Genomic DNA, 18,133 nt, shown 5'->3' on the forward strand with positions numbered 1-18,133 from the left:
ATGTTTGTAATCTATTCTTAGTTTTGTCTTGGTGCATGTGATCCTCAGATCAGGTCTGGAGAACCGAGGTCATGCCATGAAGGAGAGAGCACTCAGGCTTCACCCATCCATCCTCAGCTGTCTGACAGAGACAGGGTGGCTCCACTTCCCAAACGTCACAAGCCACTCTTGGAGAAGACAGCTCGGTTTTAAAGTGCACTTTGTAACAGAGAAGTGTGGTTTGCTTTCAGTAAATCCAAGAGCTGCCACTGCTCAAACCTCAAAGTCAAATGAAGACCTGGCAGAGCTACAGTTAGTGTCATTACAACGTAAAATGTGCAAGCAACTTTGAATAATGTTCAAGTACTTTCTGCTTTATATTTGCAATCCCACCCATTTCAAGCAATTTTTTAAAAGCAAATAAAGCAAATAAATGTCATACTACACAGACAGATGCTGCTAATCAACTGCAACAGACAATTTTGTCAGGTTTCGGATCAGTGTGTTATCCCATCTATATATTATTCATCGATCCATCTACCCATTAAAACAAATTGAGTTTTCTTTTACGTCTTCTTGCGCTGGAATGGTTTAAAATCACTTGAATGTTTAAACTGACAGGACCTAAAACATATATGAACTTTAGCTCTATGATGGTCAAACGTTGTAATTAATCCAGAGAATCATGTGCGATTCGAACAATCAATACAACTACAATCCCTACTTGACATCGTGCAGCCCTACTAAGGTCATTCAACTATAAAAATATAGTCAAGCTAAAAATGTCACTACTTTTAGTTAGTAGTTTCCCAACAATGAATAAGACTCAAAAATAGTGAGGACCAGTCAAATCTGGAGAAGTGGGTCAATCTGCACTTGGCTGGCTAACAGCATCTGGAGTTCGAGAATATATTTGTTCTGGGGTTGATTTAGGAAGAGGGGAAATGAAGCAGAGAATGACGTGCACACTCTGTGTAGACTGCGATTTATTAGTCTGACGGCCCCCAATCACCCCTTAACACCTCAGTTACATGAATGCTCTTGATAAATTAAAAACATAATGCAATAATGTGGGAAAAATCTAAATAGACAAATTAATGGGCTTGTGTCATGTGTCATTTTCAATGCAACAAAAATAATGCTAATGCAATAGTTACATAAAACCATTAAATGCAAAAACAATATAGTTCGCCAACTATGTTTCAGGGAAAATACTACCATTGCTATCCCACAAAACCCATGGGGCCACAGGGAGACGTGCCTTAGGCACAGTGCGGGCTGCTCAAACTCGACTCAATCACAAATGACAGACATCGTCAGTCTCCAACCACATGCTTGTGTTTTTACTCAAGCTTCACAAACTCAATCCTTACATTGGGTTTACTTCCATCATGCATGATTGCACAATATATCACACAGAGCAGAGACCATGGGACTTACTTTTGTTAAAAAAAAAACACGGATTCTGACGGGTAAATACAATATGTAATATCGGTAAAGTCTTTCATTAAAAGGAAAGTGTTTCAGCTGGCACTATTTTCACATGATCCATATTCTCAATATTTCAACAAAATTATCCCTTACCCAACAAGAAAGCACTACAGTGTGATGAAAACAACTCCCCATGTGGTTTATCAAAGCCGCTAGTCATGATTTGAGACAAATTGTTTACATTTTGCAATAAAATACCATTAAGACATTTCTTAGCTTGCAAAGGGATGAATTCGGTCATTATCTGACATTCAATATCTTTTGATGGGACCATCATTTGACCAGGGAATAATTGATCATTTTTGACTTACACCGAGAAAAAAAAACAGTAATAGTAAAGAGCTAATATTTAAAATAGTCACATTGTGAGCCACAATAGTATTTTCATATACTCTGAAGCAGGAACAGACTTACATAGACAAGGGCAGATGACAAATCATAAAAAATAAAAATGTATTTATAAATCAGTTAAAGCAGAATCTGCCTGTTATTGCAGGATAAGACAGTCAGTAAGATGATCCCTTGGCTTAAATACTTGCTGACCACATAATGAAGATTCCACACATCAACTGACTCATGCAAAAAATGCTGAGGAAAGACATTTCTACTTTGAATCACACATCTTAAATATATAAATAATAAAACATGTCAGCAAACCTGAGGTCTTTCCTGTTCATTACAAAAAGACAACACAGTCAGTCTATAAATCCGATCTCTAACTCCATCCATCTGTCAGTCTGTCTGTTCATCCATCTCATACCCACGTTTATCTATATACATCTATCCATCTATATCATTACTCTGAATATTATTTAGTACTTTTCTCTGGATCTTTTTTTTAAAAGGGAACAGCACTAAAAGCGAATGGTGACAGTATTTTCCCATAGAGAGAAATTCAAAGAATAAAATACTGGGAGGTTTCCTGGGTCAGTCTTACCTCACTCCTTAAGAATGTCCCGTGAGACTGAAGCCAGATTGTGAGGTTGCTATACCACCGCAGTAAGTGTGACTCATGTATGTTTCTGAGCAATGGTCTACATTAAAATGGACCACGCAGAGGTTTCTACAAAGCCGCCTTGATTTACAGGTTATGGCTTCAACTCAACGTCTTCGGAGAGTTTCTCTTTTCAACTGACTGGAATACGCTTCCTGGAGTGAGAGCAACAGGCTGTATCATTGCTTCCATTTCATTTTACTCAATGGCATGTAAAAAGCCCCCTGTCAGAAATGTTACAATTATCAACTTATAAAACAGAAAAAAAGACAAATACTCGGTCCGAGCAGACACACAGGTGGTTGGTACAGTGCCTTTGGGGCTCAGTGGTGCAGAGGTAATAGCTACACTTTCTCCAGGCATTACGTTTGCAGAACTCTAGTAAAATAAAGAAAATAAAAAAAGTACCACACACTTCTGAGTTATATTAGGCAGGAAAACAAACAAGCACCATCTGTCAACAATCAAATGGGTTTAGTTTTAGCTACCTGCTCCTGGATTCATTACCTGTTTTATTTTGAATCCAGCTTCAGCACAGCTCTTGTAGTCCAGAGATGATTCATACTCCTACCTGTGGAATAAAGAGCACAAAACTGAATAAGTTCAACAAGTGTTTTTAATGTTTAACCTACCATTGACATTTTCACACGATTTAAAAAAGGCTTTTTTAAAAAGACAGACATACTGTGCACCACTTTTCCCTCCCCTGACTGTCTGGTCCATTTTAAGAGAATAATTAAATGTTACACTTAAAAGCGTGTGAAGACTACTTTTCCCTTGAAAATGGCTAATTCAACCCAGAGAGCAGTGCTACATGACACCATGAAAAGCCAGAGCACAAACCACTCTATTGCATCAAAGTCTTAAGTGAATTGCCGAAACCAGTTTGCAATGTAATCACTGGAAAAGAGACCTACTAAGCCCAGAAAGCACTGCCATCCTTTCTAACTCAGCAAATAATGGGATTCCGAATGGCCATGTAATTAAAAATCAATTTCAGATGCTATTGGCCGAGGAGTCGTAAATGTTGAGCAATGTTGTATTAGTTCAACTGCGGTTTTGACGTGACCTCACTCACTGTAACACTGAGGGATAAATCACTTCACAAAATAATCATTACGTCATTATGACACATGTCACATGAAATCACATATGCTGATTCATTCTTTCTGCTCACCCACACTGGGTGGATGTGTTTATATAAATAGTTTTTTAAAAAAGTAATCAGTGGCGTTTGGAAGAACTCACTCCATTCTCCAGAACTCAACTGAGTGACATAAGCACTTGCTTATAATGCCACACTGATATATTTAGCTGTTTGCGTACACTGACTTCCCAAACTTAGCAACTTTCAATGTGAGTAAGTTTCAATCACATATGTATGTAGAAACCCCAAAGGCCACAGCTCACCCCCTGAATCAGTGCCACAAAAGGGGTGATTGAGTGAGTGCAAACTTCTGTGGACCATGATTTATTTTTCTTGTCAGGGCCATAAATGCCAGAAATGTGAAGGATTATTTTTCTTGGCCTTTGGTCCTTTGGTTGTGGTTTGTTTATCTCTGTTAACCGACTGACCAGATCTACATCTTTTCCTAGACATTTAACAAAAATATTTGTATATAATTATTGACAATTAAACAAATTTCACCACAATTTCTCAATTATGTCCAGTTAAGTAAAAACAAAATATATATATATTTAACAATCTGTCTAAATTTATGGCTGTAAATTATGAGGAATCGCATTATAATTACTTTAACATTTAGCTTTTTTTTCACATTAAGGGCATGAAAATTTGATGGTTTTACATGTGCTTAATTGTCATGAAAATAATGACAATAATGGTCCATTTTTAAGTTCTGAAAATAGGCTTAAGCCTTTTAAAAAAAAATGTAATTTCTTTGATTTGAGGGTGAAATATAATCCTGACATATTTTTGATAGGTTTCATAAGATTCACCCAAATGTTTACTAAACGTTTCTGATAAACAATCTATATGAGCAGTTACTGAACTTGTAACCTCAGAGAGGTTAGGGCTATTTCAGGTCTGTATTTTTGGAAACTTTCAGATGAGCTCAGTGCTGACCTGACCTCAAGGTAAAGATGCAAATATAATACTTTCCCATTTTAAACACTGTGTGATAGGACCTAGTTTGGCAGATACATGTGATATTATAGCTAACAGTAACACTAGCGGGGGGGAAACATGTCAAAACAAGGAAGAAAAGCAAATGCTGAAGCAAATCCAGAGGTTATTTTGCCCATGTCAAGCTTGACTCACACACAGGTCATCATAACATTTAGAGACCTGCCATGTTCAATAATTAAAAAAATGGATCATGAGTCCCAATCCTTTTTACACCCTTCAAAACAAGCACTTACAGGAAAGTTCCTTTAACGTCCTGAAAGAATGGTTACAAAACAACAATTACTATTTACAGCCATTTAGTGACCCACCCAGGGAGGAACCATATGAGGACTGACTGTATCGGTGTGTATTTTAAAGACTGGGTGTGAATCAATAACAAACTTCATATTTAGATCTCTGAGGTGAAATAAGCCCATTGGGTTTTGCAGCATCAAAAACAGAATGAGTCATATTGACTATATTTTTATATTGCAAATTTGTTGTTTTTGGAGACTGCAAAGTGTTTTACCCCCTTTTTTCACCAATGCACCTGAGAGGTTGCAATGATTTTTCCCCATGACATTTCAAGATAAGATGTTTTTCATTTTAGAGAGATTACTGGCCTGGGCTGTTTTTTATTTGTATGTGAGGTTTCAATCTTTTGAATTAACATACTTGATTATATCTTGTAGTTTACAAACAGAACAAGAGCAGAAATGTACCGGTATGACTTTAAGATTTTACTCTTTTCCATATTTGTCAGGCCTGGAGAAAAAAAACTTTATTAATTTAATGTAAGAATTTAATTAAAAGCAATTCTGAGATTTTTTTTTTCTTTTAAAAAAGAAGAGATTCAGAGCAGATTCAGAGGTTTTTCAAACTATTATAGATCAAAATATCTCCTTTTGTGTCCCTCATAAGAAACTAAAGGGTTTAGAACAAGAAAGGAAAATTATGAAAAAAATGCTCATTTTAAAATGTCTAGTGTGTACTATCTACTAAAATGATACAATAGGTCAGTCTTACACACTTCTCTTTATCTTTTCACGTATTAAAAATGTAAGCTTCACATTTCAAACCAGTACAGGCTCTCCATTACTTTCTCCACTCCTCACATCCTCAAATGTTCAGCCAAAAAGAACGTCTCTGTTGTTTCATGACGATTCTTTAAAGATGAAATGTGGAGCGAATACATACCTTGCCTTGTCAAATGAATGCGACAGTCGCTTCTTGATGTATTTACCAAAGGCTTTCCGACCAAAGCTCAACCTGGGAATCTCACAACTTAGATCTTTTCTCCCAACATCTCTACCTGGCTCCCAATAGCTCCCTATGCCCGTAGATGTGTTTTCGATCTATTCATCTCTTCACATCAGCTCCTCCATTCTGCTCCAGTTAGGCCACACCTGTGATGGGGTGCAACATCTGTGCAATTAAACTTTCTCTACTCTTTACTACAGCCTCCTGAAAATCCCTCCCTATTGAGCCAAAACAAGACCTTTAGGGAGAGAGTGGAGAAAGAGTGAAGGAGGGGTGTTTGGAAGAACATAACTGTCCATGCTCTCTGCTCGTTTTGCCCATCCAGCTGCAAGAGCAATTGTAGTCATGGAAACTACTTAAACTCAGCCTGAAGGAAGTGTGCCATTGTGTTTTAGTAATGCACCAGAATAAATAGGGTGAAAATAAGAACACAAGCAGCTAAATACTAATCAGGTTTGGCCACATGTAGCCCAAAGGTCTTTTGAAAAATGCACATTCTGAATCATTTGCACAAAAGCCTTAGGATTTGATAGTGCAAGATAGGGGTGGGCGATATGGAAAAAATATCATATCACGATTTTTTTAGGAAAATCACGATCACGATTTTTTATCACGATTCTTTTTCAAGTTGGTTTTAATATTTTGCAAGTGGCTGTTCATTACAGCCAAACTAATGTCCCTATGTTAAAAACAAAGCCTTAGGTAACAAAAGAAAAAAGAAAGCCACACATTTAGGCCAGTGGCGAAGATAAAAATCTTTGTCATTATTTTCTTTGTTATTAAAAAAATAAGACAAGATAAACATTACACAAATTAATATTCAAATTAAATAAATAGTGCATTATTTTTTCAGATGCACTAGGTGTATTTAGCAGTAACATTGAAGAAAGTAATTAAATTAAACAAATATGAAATTAAAATAGACTTCACTGAATACATTGATTCTTATTAAAGCTACTATTAAAGTTCTCAGTCAGTGAGTGATTTTCTCCTTGTGTTTTTTTTTCTTTTACTAAAGGGATAGTTCCCTCAAAAATGAATTAGTTTCTTTCTTCTGTTGAAAATAAAAGTTATTTTGAATAATGTAGGTAACCGAACAGTTGCTGGTCCCCCTGTTCTCTCCTGGAAGTTAATGGGGACCAGCAACTGTTTGGTTACCCACATTAAAAAAAATCGTCTTTTGTGTTCAGCACAAGAAAGAAATGAATACAGGTTTGGAACAACATTAGAGTAAGTAAATAATGACAGATTTTTTTTTTTTTTTTTTTTTTGTGAACTATCCCTTTAAGGACATGCGGCAGTACTATTTATTCCTGTCGCTTTTAGACCAGCACGCGACGCGTTTAATATGGACGCATTTTACACCAGATATTCTCTCAAATGTTTGCTTTCACTTTAGACACAGCCTGTTTTTGTAAACATTTTGTGTATTTAACAGTATTAGCATAATAAGACTCGAAAGATAACTTAGTCCAGTGTTCTGGCGCTGTTGACAGGCTGCTAGTGCCTGTGAGCGTCGGGGGTTATGCGGTCAGGAAAGCGCACGTTAGAACAGCGCATCAGCGCGTGAATTAAATGTTTAACCGGCAAGGCTTATGCAAATAATGAACTTTTGTGAATTGCAGTGTCCCATACCTATTCATTCACGTGTGGTGTGTAGGCTACGTCGCGTTGTACAGTTGAGACGGGGCGCCAGAACTGAACTGATAGAATGCACTGTAAGACGATACTACGATATTTCTTCAAAAGCAGATCGTGGAGACATTTTAATCGTCCACGATTAAAAATCGTCATATCGCACACCCCTAGTGCAAGACATAAGGTAACGTTAACAGTAACACAGCCTTATATGAAATCAGGCATGTTTAACAACATAGTACTTTCCCCTCATCAGCAGCCAGGCATTGAGATTACAGTCATGTCGACATGTTGCAACCTTTGCTTTGTTACAGTGTTCCTTACCCAGGAACCCACCCATAATCAGGGCGTTTTCCAAGAAACAATCATGAAGATCTTTCCAAAAAAAGAAGCCAAAGCGCAAAGTTTATTGCCTGCAGACAAACAAACGTCAGCTTTCCACTCAATCGTCTCACAGTAATGAGTTAGTATTTTGAATTTACATTTCAAGAAAACACAGCATTGACTTTCACAGGAAACAAATCAGCATTCGAAGGCAGTCCTCTAGGTATGGCTGATTTCTTAAGCATAAAGTCTTTCCAGCAGCCTAATTAACATTCACAATTCCAATTGCAAAGACATTTGTAATGTTTTTAACCTGATTATTACTTTTCCATAACATTCCAGCTTCTGAGACTTGAGCAAGCAAAGCAAGGCTACAAGCATTTATTATTTTTCTCATTTTACCTGTCACTGTCCTATAGTCCACAGGGGCGTTATTACTGCTTGTACATGCACTGGAATTGTGCGTACCAGCCTGAAAGCAAGAACAGATAACAGCCACCCTGAGCTCCATCTCAACGCCCACAGACCACCTCAGAATGGCCTTAGTCTGAGAGCTAACATACTTATTTAGCAATCCATAAACCACAACTGACTAGAATCCATCATGGTATCAGACCCATCAGTGTCTGAGGGTGGTGGTAGCGTTCATAAAGAACATCAGCAGCCGACACGGCCCACATTCATGGAACGTGATGAACATTTTCATGCTGGTTTCCGTCCTCTCACTTTCCCCTAGGGATAAATCTGATTTATGATCTCTGTTTCCCCCCACAGAGCGATGGAGCCATTAGGGTGGAGAACGAGCAAACGAATTCATGGAGAGCACTTTCCCACTGACATGATGAGGAGGGGGGACTGTTACGACCCATGTCCATTCCACAGCTGCTGGAAGGCTCTAAACAACAACACTTTCACATGTCTTCCCCTCTTTCCAGGTGGGCCAATGACACTGTGGGGATGTACAGAAATTAAATCCAATAGGATTTGAGAAATCATAAAATTTGCTTCCAAAAGTATTGTGGTCAACGAGGTGATAGAAAAGATCATATTCTGCAGAATGAGCAAGCAATCTCCTTGTTATTTATATTTTAGTACCATTGTATTACTAACAATGTTTTTTTAATGCTGTTTTTTTTTTCAGTTTTAGTTATTTTAATATGTTGACTAAATGAATACGAGTCAAATATCAAATAAGCTGTGAAATAAAATAAGTTTTAGTTTTAGTACATTTATTTCAAGTAAATAAAATGTTTTAGTTAACTATATTAACCCTGCAATCTCACCCATGTGCTAAAAAGATCAGTATCAACCGGTCATTGTGTTTTATTGTGGTTGCGACCATTAAGAAAATAAACAAGGAAATGGGACAGCAACCCTCTGTTATTACTATTCCACATGCTTGCTGTTTACATGGATCCACCCCAAAGCAGGTTTTTCCATAAAATAAAAAGAAGAAAAAAAACAACATTTATTAGCACTCTATCAAAGTCATTGTAAAGTTCAAAAATCCCAAATTAGCATCCGAACCACAACAAGATTGTGCCAGAGGAGAATGATTCCCACTGTTAGAGGCAACGCCTTCCATAAAACATTTAACACAGCCTTATGAATAAAAAACTATAAGGTTCTCTGCCATTCAAGTCGAGCAATAAGAGAGGCATGTAACTAAAGCCACACAATAGCTTTGTTCTTGTTCTCTTTCCATTTTGCCCTCCTTCCTTTCTAATTTTCCTGTGGAACTCTTGGCAGCGCTCCTGGCACTGGAAGAATGTCTTTGCCTCCATGGCTGAGTGGAGCACACACAAGAGTGCAGTGTTAGAGTGGCGGACAGTGATTGGCCGCTCGGCATATGGACATTTACTCATCCCGCTGCATTCCACACGCTACAGGCCTGCGTTGACACCAGAGCTGCCCCGAGGAAACACATCCCGCTGTGAACTGTGAGGGAGCTCAGGCAATAGGCTCCGCTCCAGAAATGTGCATAATGTAGCGTTTATGAGAAAGACCTGTCGCTGGGAACCCTGTAAACACGCCACAAGCCCTTGTTTGGTATTGTTTTAGAACTAGGATGACGATGACGATTCCTGTGAAAGTCATTGAAAGGAATACAAATTTGAAACTCAGAAACTCTGGGGCGACAGTGGCTCAGTGGTTCATGCAGGTTGTTCAATAGCTTGTTTTCACGTGAAGTCACGCCACTGCGTTGCCATGGCGCGAAATGCAGATGGAGGGCAGGAAGTGATTTTCTATATTTAGGAAGCACTAACACACTGAAAATGCCTATGTTTTGCGTCTTTTATGGTTGCTCAAATCGATCAAACCACGAGGAATTTTTATCGTGTGCCAAAAGTTGTTGTTCATAAAGGGGAAAAATACAAGAAAAATTGACAGAAAAACACCAGGAAAAATGCCTTGCAAACCTATGTCTGCAATCGGGAGGAGCCGAATGGGAAAATGCCTGTGCGTGTGTGCAGTTATCACTTCGTCGAATGCGAGTTAATGCATTATTTATGTGGCTTATAATAACATTATTCAGGTGTTGTTTACACTTATGTGGCTGTTTGTGTAACGTACCAGTTTCCGAACTTTGTAAAGTCAAAGTATGTCTGTAAGACGAGTTAGTTGCTGACACCGCCATCGATGTATGAATGGGTGAATATGAGGGAAAATGTAAAGCACTTTGGTGGCCATTGATTCTGTGAAAGCGCTCTATAAATGCTGTCCATTTACCATTTTGTCATTTGCGTCAAACACGGGTTAGTGGCATGGCCTTGCACTTTGCAACCTGATTGCAGCATGAGGGATAATACAGCCCAGAAACTACACTGACAAAACAGTGATCTCCACTGTCTGATTGGCCATCGAGTAAATCTGAGATAAGACAAATCCTGATTCATTATGTCATAATCATTTATTGTGGTTGAGATTTCTGAGCAAAGATGCATAATAGTTCCATTCCAAAATCTACTGTGCTGCTTTCGACCAATATCCTTTCAGAGATGGAACCTCAAAAGTGACCACTTTAGAAAACACTTAATGGGCAGCAACTCTGTATGTCACACAAATTTCAGGGTTTCAGGGTCCAAAACTCTATCAGAAGCCAGAAACAAAAAACTAAAGTGCTAATATACACTCATGGTGTGAAGTAATACTACTAAAAAATCATAACCCTCCAAACCTGTCTCGATACTGAAATCGTGACATCAAGACAAAAACACTAGCATGTTTAATTTTTATAACGGTCATCCACGACGGTTCCGTCACATGTATGAGGTTGACCAATAGGAGCACAGAAGCTTTTCCGTACACAACTTTCAAAAATGGCGAAACGTAAGAGAGATGATGGCGCTAACGTTAAAACTAAAAGTAAAAATATATAAGAAAACAATATTTTACCTCAAGTTCTCTTTGGAGGATTGAGAGTCCATACTGTCCTCTTCGAGCAATCCAGAAACGTGTCCATTGTCCTTTTTTTCTGAACACAGGAGAGCCAATACAACACTCACCACTTCATCCATTGTTTGTTTACTTTCGTTTCCGGAAGTCACTCGCTACTAGTTTCGCTTTCTCGATGACATCACGCTAGGGCTGTCAAACTATTAATCGCGATTAATCGCATCCAAAATAAAAGTCTGTGTTTACATAATATATGTGGGTGCACTGTGTATAATTATTTTATATATATAAATACACACACATGCTTGTATATATTTCAGAAATATTTTCATGTATATACTGTATATAGATTTATATATAATTTATATTATATATAAATATAAATATTTTATCTATAAATAATATTTTTTCTTAAATATACATGCATGAGTGTTTTTTTGTATATATACAAAATAATTATACACAGTGCACCCACATATATTATGTAAACACAAACTTTTATTTTGGATGCGATTAATCGCGATTAATCGTTTGACAGCCCTGCATCACGCGCGCCGTTAAAGGCGACATGCGATGACTGGTCAGGAAGCAACATGTAGTCTGACATGTTTTTTAGGAGTCAAAGATTTTAGGAGTCAAAATCGCTTAATCTGACACAGTGACTATCGTAACAGACAAAAAAATCGTGTAATCTGAACCAGGCATTAATCGCATTTTACCACTCTGATCAAAGACATACAACTTCACAAAAGAAATCAATGACATTATTCTACGTTTTTTCTTCTTTAAATCACTGTCAACACAAAAGTCTGTCAACACAACTCACAGCACAGTCTCTACTCCATATATTTTCATCCAAGCGGCATGAAAAACACGACGGCAGGGTAAGCAAACGCAGCATTGCGATGTTCATCACACCACCGAATATTATCCATCCAGTACATCCGTAAAAACGTATTTTGAATTTGATGTGAGAAAAACCCCGTCATCCTGTTTATATAAATACTGTGCACATGCTGTTCTGTTTTTCGCCTGCTATATAATATGAAAGTATGCCATATACTTTACGCAGCCTTAGATTTATTTTTTGCTCAGCTTGCTTCAGTGATCTTAAAGGGATACTCCACTTTTTTTTGGAAATAGACTCATTTTACAACTCCCCCAAAGTTAAACAGTTGAGTTTTACCGTTTTCGAATCCATTCGGCCAATTATCTGATATTTAGAAGAATATCAGTAAACAGACAGTTTCTGGTCTCATTGACTTCCATAGTAGGAAAAAAATATACTATGGAAGTCAATGAGACCAGAAACTGTCTGGTTACTGATATTCTTCTAAATATCAGAAAATCAGCTGAATGGATTCAAAAACGGTAAAACTCAACTGTTTAATTCTGGGGGAGTTGTAAAATGAGCCCATTTCCAAAAAAGTGGAGTATCCCTTTAATGAAAGATACATGCAATGCTGCCTTAAAATTTGTTCAAAAGTTATTTTAGGAGGCCTGCTTTTGGCACAGCATCAGCATCAGGTGTGCTTCCATTATGCCTTGGTTTTACAGGGGGGCTAAAATTATTAAATATACCAGCAACTTACTAAACCAGCCAAAATGTTCCCAAGAGAAAGGAGCTTAGTCTTGTACTGATTTGTACATAACAGTAATCAAGCTAGTAATCTAGATAGACAGTCATTAGTCGTAAAATTCTGCAGCACCAAATAGATGTCAATCATTCACCAACTCAGATTATATCTATTAAAGTTCAGGAAAGCCTTCTCTCAGTATGACAGACTCACCTCCTTATTAGCTGTATTTAAACCTGAGGCACGTGCTTTTGCATTTCAGGTTCTTCACGCCTCATGAGCATCCTGAATTACCTCAAAAGGATCATCTGATTCACAGGAAAACCGCTCTCCGCTTATAGATGTTCGCTGTGTTAGAACAGATAGGCAGTTACTATGGCAATGACGGAGTTTTAAAATAAGTTGCAGAGAGCAGTTTTGAGATTTTTCCCTAACCTGCAATTTGAATGCTTCCAGTGAAACTCTGCACTCACACTTTCCAAACCACTTTTGATTGAATAGATAAGGTCTGATACGAGTTATGAGAGGGAGTTTCCACATCCTGCAAAAGCAGCTGAGGAATCTTTGTGTGCCAAAAATCTTAAGTGATTACATTCTAAATAAAAAAGGGCCATAAATAATTAATAGATCATATTGTTGTAACACAGCTTGAGACTAATACCATTGCAAGAGTGCAGCCCCTACTCCCCCCCCCCAAAAAAAACTCTGTATTCTGTGGTTACTATCAGGAGTTGGAATCACACAATGTGTGTAATACATGATTGATTGAGGATCATGGTGAACTGTGCATTTTCTCAAGCAGGCCTTTCAGCCTCCCTTGCAGAGGCTGAAATGATGGAAAAAATCCAGTCTAAACACACTGCCCTCTGACCAACCAGTACACAAACTTAACCAGCATTTTTCTCTCTTCTGCATGGCGCCACTTCATGCATCTGTGAAAAGACACAAGTCTATAAAGAACTGTGGGAAAAGGACCTTGACCCTCTGAAACACTCCTTTTACACCAGGGAATACATTTCCCAAATCCCCATCTGCCACATTCATTCTACCTACATTCCACACTACAAATTGCCAGATCTCAACAGAAACTGCAATAAATGTTAGAGCTTTTCTAAGATCTGTTGTTATGGTTTCTGAAACATTTTGATCATAACCTCACAATTCCACCGGGCATCACCAGAAAGCTGTCACATCTTATTCCACAAACCTCAGATCTCCAATAGCAGCGAGTTTGAGTCGCTAGTTTTATTCAGGGCACAGACAACAGTGTTTTGTCTGTGCTGTATGGAAATAACAGCAAAAGGAGCAGGGCCTCACACAGCTAGAGCTTTTTTTGCATCTAAATTGAACTATATTCAGAATCAGGAGCCTTCTTGGGAAGCTGTCCCCCCAAGGAACACTTGTTTTCTGAATAATATGTCTAATGGCTGTGGCATGGAAAATCTTGCGTTCTGAATGGAAGTAACCACGTGATGGGGGCAAATGTAGAGTCTTGATAGAGAGTTGACTTGCCTGAGGGTTCTCTTAATGCAGCACTTGAGATTGTGGCCAGTATCGACATTAACCTTCCAGAGGTGATCCATTTTAATCAGCATAGACAATGCACATTCAATGAGGGGTTTATGCTGAGAGAAGCTCACAGAAGGGACAAACCTGACACGGTGTCTTTCACTGCTGCTTACCAAGCCAGCTTGGTTTATAAACACAAGCTGTGTTGTAATCCTAACATGTCATTATAGATGTCATGCTCAGAATGGAGCGGGTATGTGGTGGTTTAATAGAGAGTTTGGAAAAAATAATGAATGAGCAATACATGTCACCTGTTAACACTGGAAAAACAACTCAAACAATGCATCTAAATATTATCTCATGCAAATATTGCTATCGTTTGGAGAAGCAAAAATTAAAAAGTTGATCTACCGACCATCAAAAACAAACGTGCAATCCCCGTCCAATTATTTTGTTCACTGTTGTTTCTTTGATTCTCTCTTTATATGGTAAGAGCGAACAGACTATGGCAGACAAAAGCTGTTAAGTTTGAGGGGTTCATGAGATAGTCAGTGCTGTCTGTTCGTCCTGAAGATCTTCTAGGTGTGGCCCTCCAAGTTACTCAAGTCCATCTGTCATTTCATGTCCTACATGATGGGACAATCATTTACATTTACAGCATGCAAGTGTATAGTTGAGCTATCCTTCAGTAACTGTTTACTTGCATGGCACACTGTGACCAAAGCTGTTGACATACAAAAAGGCCTTAATAGATCTAACAGTCCTGACCTCCCTCTACTTAAAAATGTTATCTAATTTGAGCTCTTAAAGTGCATAAATGGGAGTAAAAATAGACTGTATGGCCCTGTAAATGTTTCTAAAAATTACGAGGCTTTGCTTTACTAAAAACAAAAATGAGAGGAAGTGGATTGACTATGCAAGCAACATAATTGCATGCTTTGAAAATTGCTATGTTCAAGCCTTTGTGAGTGCGTGCAATTCTGCATGCGTTCACTGCAAAAGACCACTGACTAACATATCTATGACCTATATATATATATTGCTTATGGTCTTTTGCAGTGCATACATGCAGAATTGCAGAATTGTATTTTTCGATACGAGCAGCCTTGTGAGCCTGAGGACAGACCTCTGTGCAAGACGCAAGACCACACACATGTACTGCAGGCGGTGCCCAAAAAAGCCTCATTGTAGGGGTCAGTGGTTCAGCTGTGGCCTTCATGTGGAGTTTAATGAGCTTTGGTCAACAGCGAACAGAGCCGGGATGGGGTACAATGGGAAGAGCAGCAAACCACAGCTGACCAAAACCTCACCAATGGCCATCGCAGTGGCTCATTGGCAGCCAACCAGGCCCGTGCAGTCTCGGAGCGGCTGTATGTGTGGAGACTGAGGAATCGAATCAGGTGCCAAAATGACTTCACTCTCGGGATGTCAGTAAGAAAGCATATTTTCTGCATATTGTGCCGCTGAATAGCTCAGTCTTGTGAGTGAGGAAAAAAAATATTGTGTTAGGACAACAGGCTGTGATTGACCCAGGACGATCAATTCCCGCACTTAGGAAGTGATTAATGCAAGGGAGCACATAGCTGTGTGATCCAGAGCTATTTTGGGCTAATTAGAGAGGAAACGATCCTGAGGCTGCCCAGCCGTCTCTCAGTATCTGTCAAGTTATCAGCGCTAGTGACAAAGAACAGAGCACAGCTCAAGGTTGCACTCGAGCAGGACAGGCATGCATTTAGTGCAGGCGGGATGCCCAATTACACCCACAGCAGAGAGACCCCACCGGGATATTTATAAAGACAGCATGACAGAGATCTGATCTTTCCAAGATGCACAGGACATAAGCACTGTCTGTGCCAGTTCCTACTGCTCAAGAATGAGTTAAACAGCACCTCAGCCAAACTCCATTAAGTCTGAACAGTCTGTAAGGAAAAACAAAAGCTTACCCACCTAGCAACAGCAAACTATGAATTGTATTCAATTTATGAGTTCAATTGTGTTCATGTTATGTAGCGTGGGGGAAGAAATGAATGCAATATTCATCTTCTAACTCTAAGAAATGCAACAAGGAGGAGAAACATTCGCTCTTTCTGGTAAATTATTAACACATTGGTTAAGTGAAAGTGGCAGACATAACATAAGACTAAAGTGAACCTGCAATGAACTAATTTAATGTGTCTGTTGAATACAAACATGCAGGCGTGTACCGCAGTCAGTTTACAGCGCGCGTGAGTTTGATACACAGCCGATGCGGTAAAATCACTACACGATCACAACACATGTATTAAACTCAAAGCACATGCAATATCATGTCAAAAACAACCTATACCGTGACTTTCCTCAACGCCCAACCTGGATAATAAAGTCTTTTTGAACTTCAGTCTTTCCCTTGAAGTCACGGAGACATTTTATTTGACAACCACGCATTGTAGCCTAACTTCAACTAAAATGCACAGGATAAGTATCGGAAGCGGTAAGCACTCGATTTATCAACAAACACCTACCGTTTTGCTCCGGGTTAAGGCTTGTCATCTGGGGTTTTAGGACAGTCCGATATCCAAAGAGATAGTTTCATGACTAGCGTGTCAACACACGGTTTGGTGGAGTAACAGCGTTCCGCCTTGCCGTTCAGACTCTGCGTGCTGACAGCAGCCAGTGCAGAATGAGCAGAGCTACAGCGCGCGCGGACAGGGCAGTTCCTCACAGACACACTGGGGCGGGAATATATAAACGGTGACAGTGAGTGACACTATAAACGATTAACGTTACCATAAACTGGTTAGATAGGACGCTATACAGACAGAACGATAGAATGATTGATAGAATAGAATAGATTTATAATATTTTAAAGAAAGAACATGACAGAATAAAATAAACTAGGCTGCTTCACAGATATGTGCTTAGCTATACCAATATAGGCCTATAGCCTAGGTTATGTCAGTGTAACTTAGCCTATTTCTTGTCTGACTATAGTGACAGAGATGGAGGTGGATGTCCGTTGGAAATAGTTTTAATCAATTTATTTATTGGCTCACTGCATGACTCACCAATCATTCTGCATGTGAAAGATATTATAGGGTTTGCCTGTAATTCATCACAAACTCTTTGATCGCTTGCCGTTTTCCCATAAAGTATTAATTCAATCTATTGAAGAGGATCTAAACTCAGTTTAGCTGCTTAGCTGTGACGTTTTAATGAAACATAGAAGATTAAACCACTTTACTAATGAGGAATACACACTTATGCACTTATCTCTGTGACTGTGTCCCCTGGCTGTCTTTTCTCGTCTCTCCAGACAGATGACAAAGAACATTCAGTATTCTGGCACCTGACAAGGTGAGCAGGTCTATTTAAAGCTAATGGGCCTGTTAGGTTCAGCTGAGTCTGCTTAGCCTTCAGGCATTAGTTACCGGAGAAGACATTTGTGAATAGACGAGAGCATGGGGGGGGGGGTTTTGGTCCCAGTCATGCCTGAAATTCTATGGTCCATGGTCTTGATGACGGTAGAGACCCCTCATCTCTCAGCACCTCTACCTTTCTCAGTCTTCAACTGTCACATATAGTCACTACCAGCCGAATTTCACACCCCAGGGCAGACACTAACCTAAAAGCTACCTCCAAGCAAGAGCTTCTCCATACAGCTTCACTACACGTCATAGACTAGTAAATGTGGCAAAGTCATGACCCTCAGAGACCGCCAGACAGGGACTCATTTGTCTTAAGGGATGATTGTGGCAGGAATCCAGAGTGTCTATTTCGGAAACACTCAGATGAACAAAGATACATCCCAAAAACAGGTCACTGCAAAGAGATTAGCTTTTAAAGTCCCAAGCTTTCTAA

At 38.9% G+C, this 18,133-nt stretch overlaps 1 protein-coding gene across 2 annotated transcripts in view; it reads right to left on the reverse strand.

The window, feature by feature from the left end:
• The window catches only part of ppp2r3a (protein phosphatase 2, regulatory subunit B'', alpha), a 69,920-nt gene extending 52,951 nt beyond the window's left edge, over positions 1 to 16,969 (reverse strand). The window contains exons 1-2 of one of the 2 annotated variants that reach the window (XM_089131292.1): positions 16,794 to 16,969; positions 2,972 to 3,031 (exon numbers count right to left, since the gene is read on the reverse strand). The gene's annotated coding sequence lies outside the window, so the exon portion shown is untranslated. The remainder of the gene's footprint in view (positions 1 to 2,971; positions 3,032 to 16,793) is intronic. The other variant, XM_039676776.2, reaches the window with a different exon arrangement.
• Positions 16,970 to 18,133: the final 1,164 nt, after the last annotated feature.

This window comes from Pimephales promelas, chromosome 5 (genome assembly GCF_988280905.1).
Source record: "Pimephales promelas chromosome 5, fPimPro1.hap1.1, whole genome shotgun sequence".
NCBI classification, from domain to species: Eukaryota; Metazoa; Chordata; class Actinopteri; order Cypriniformes; family Leuciscidae; genus Pimephales; species Pimephales promelas.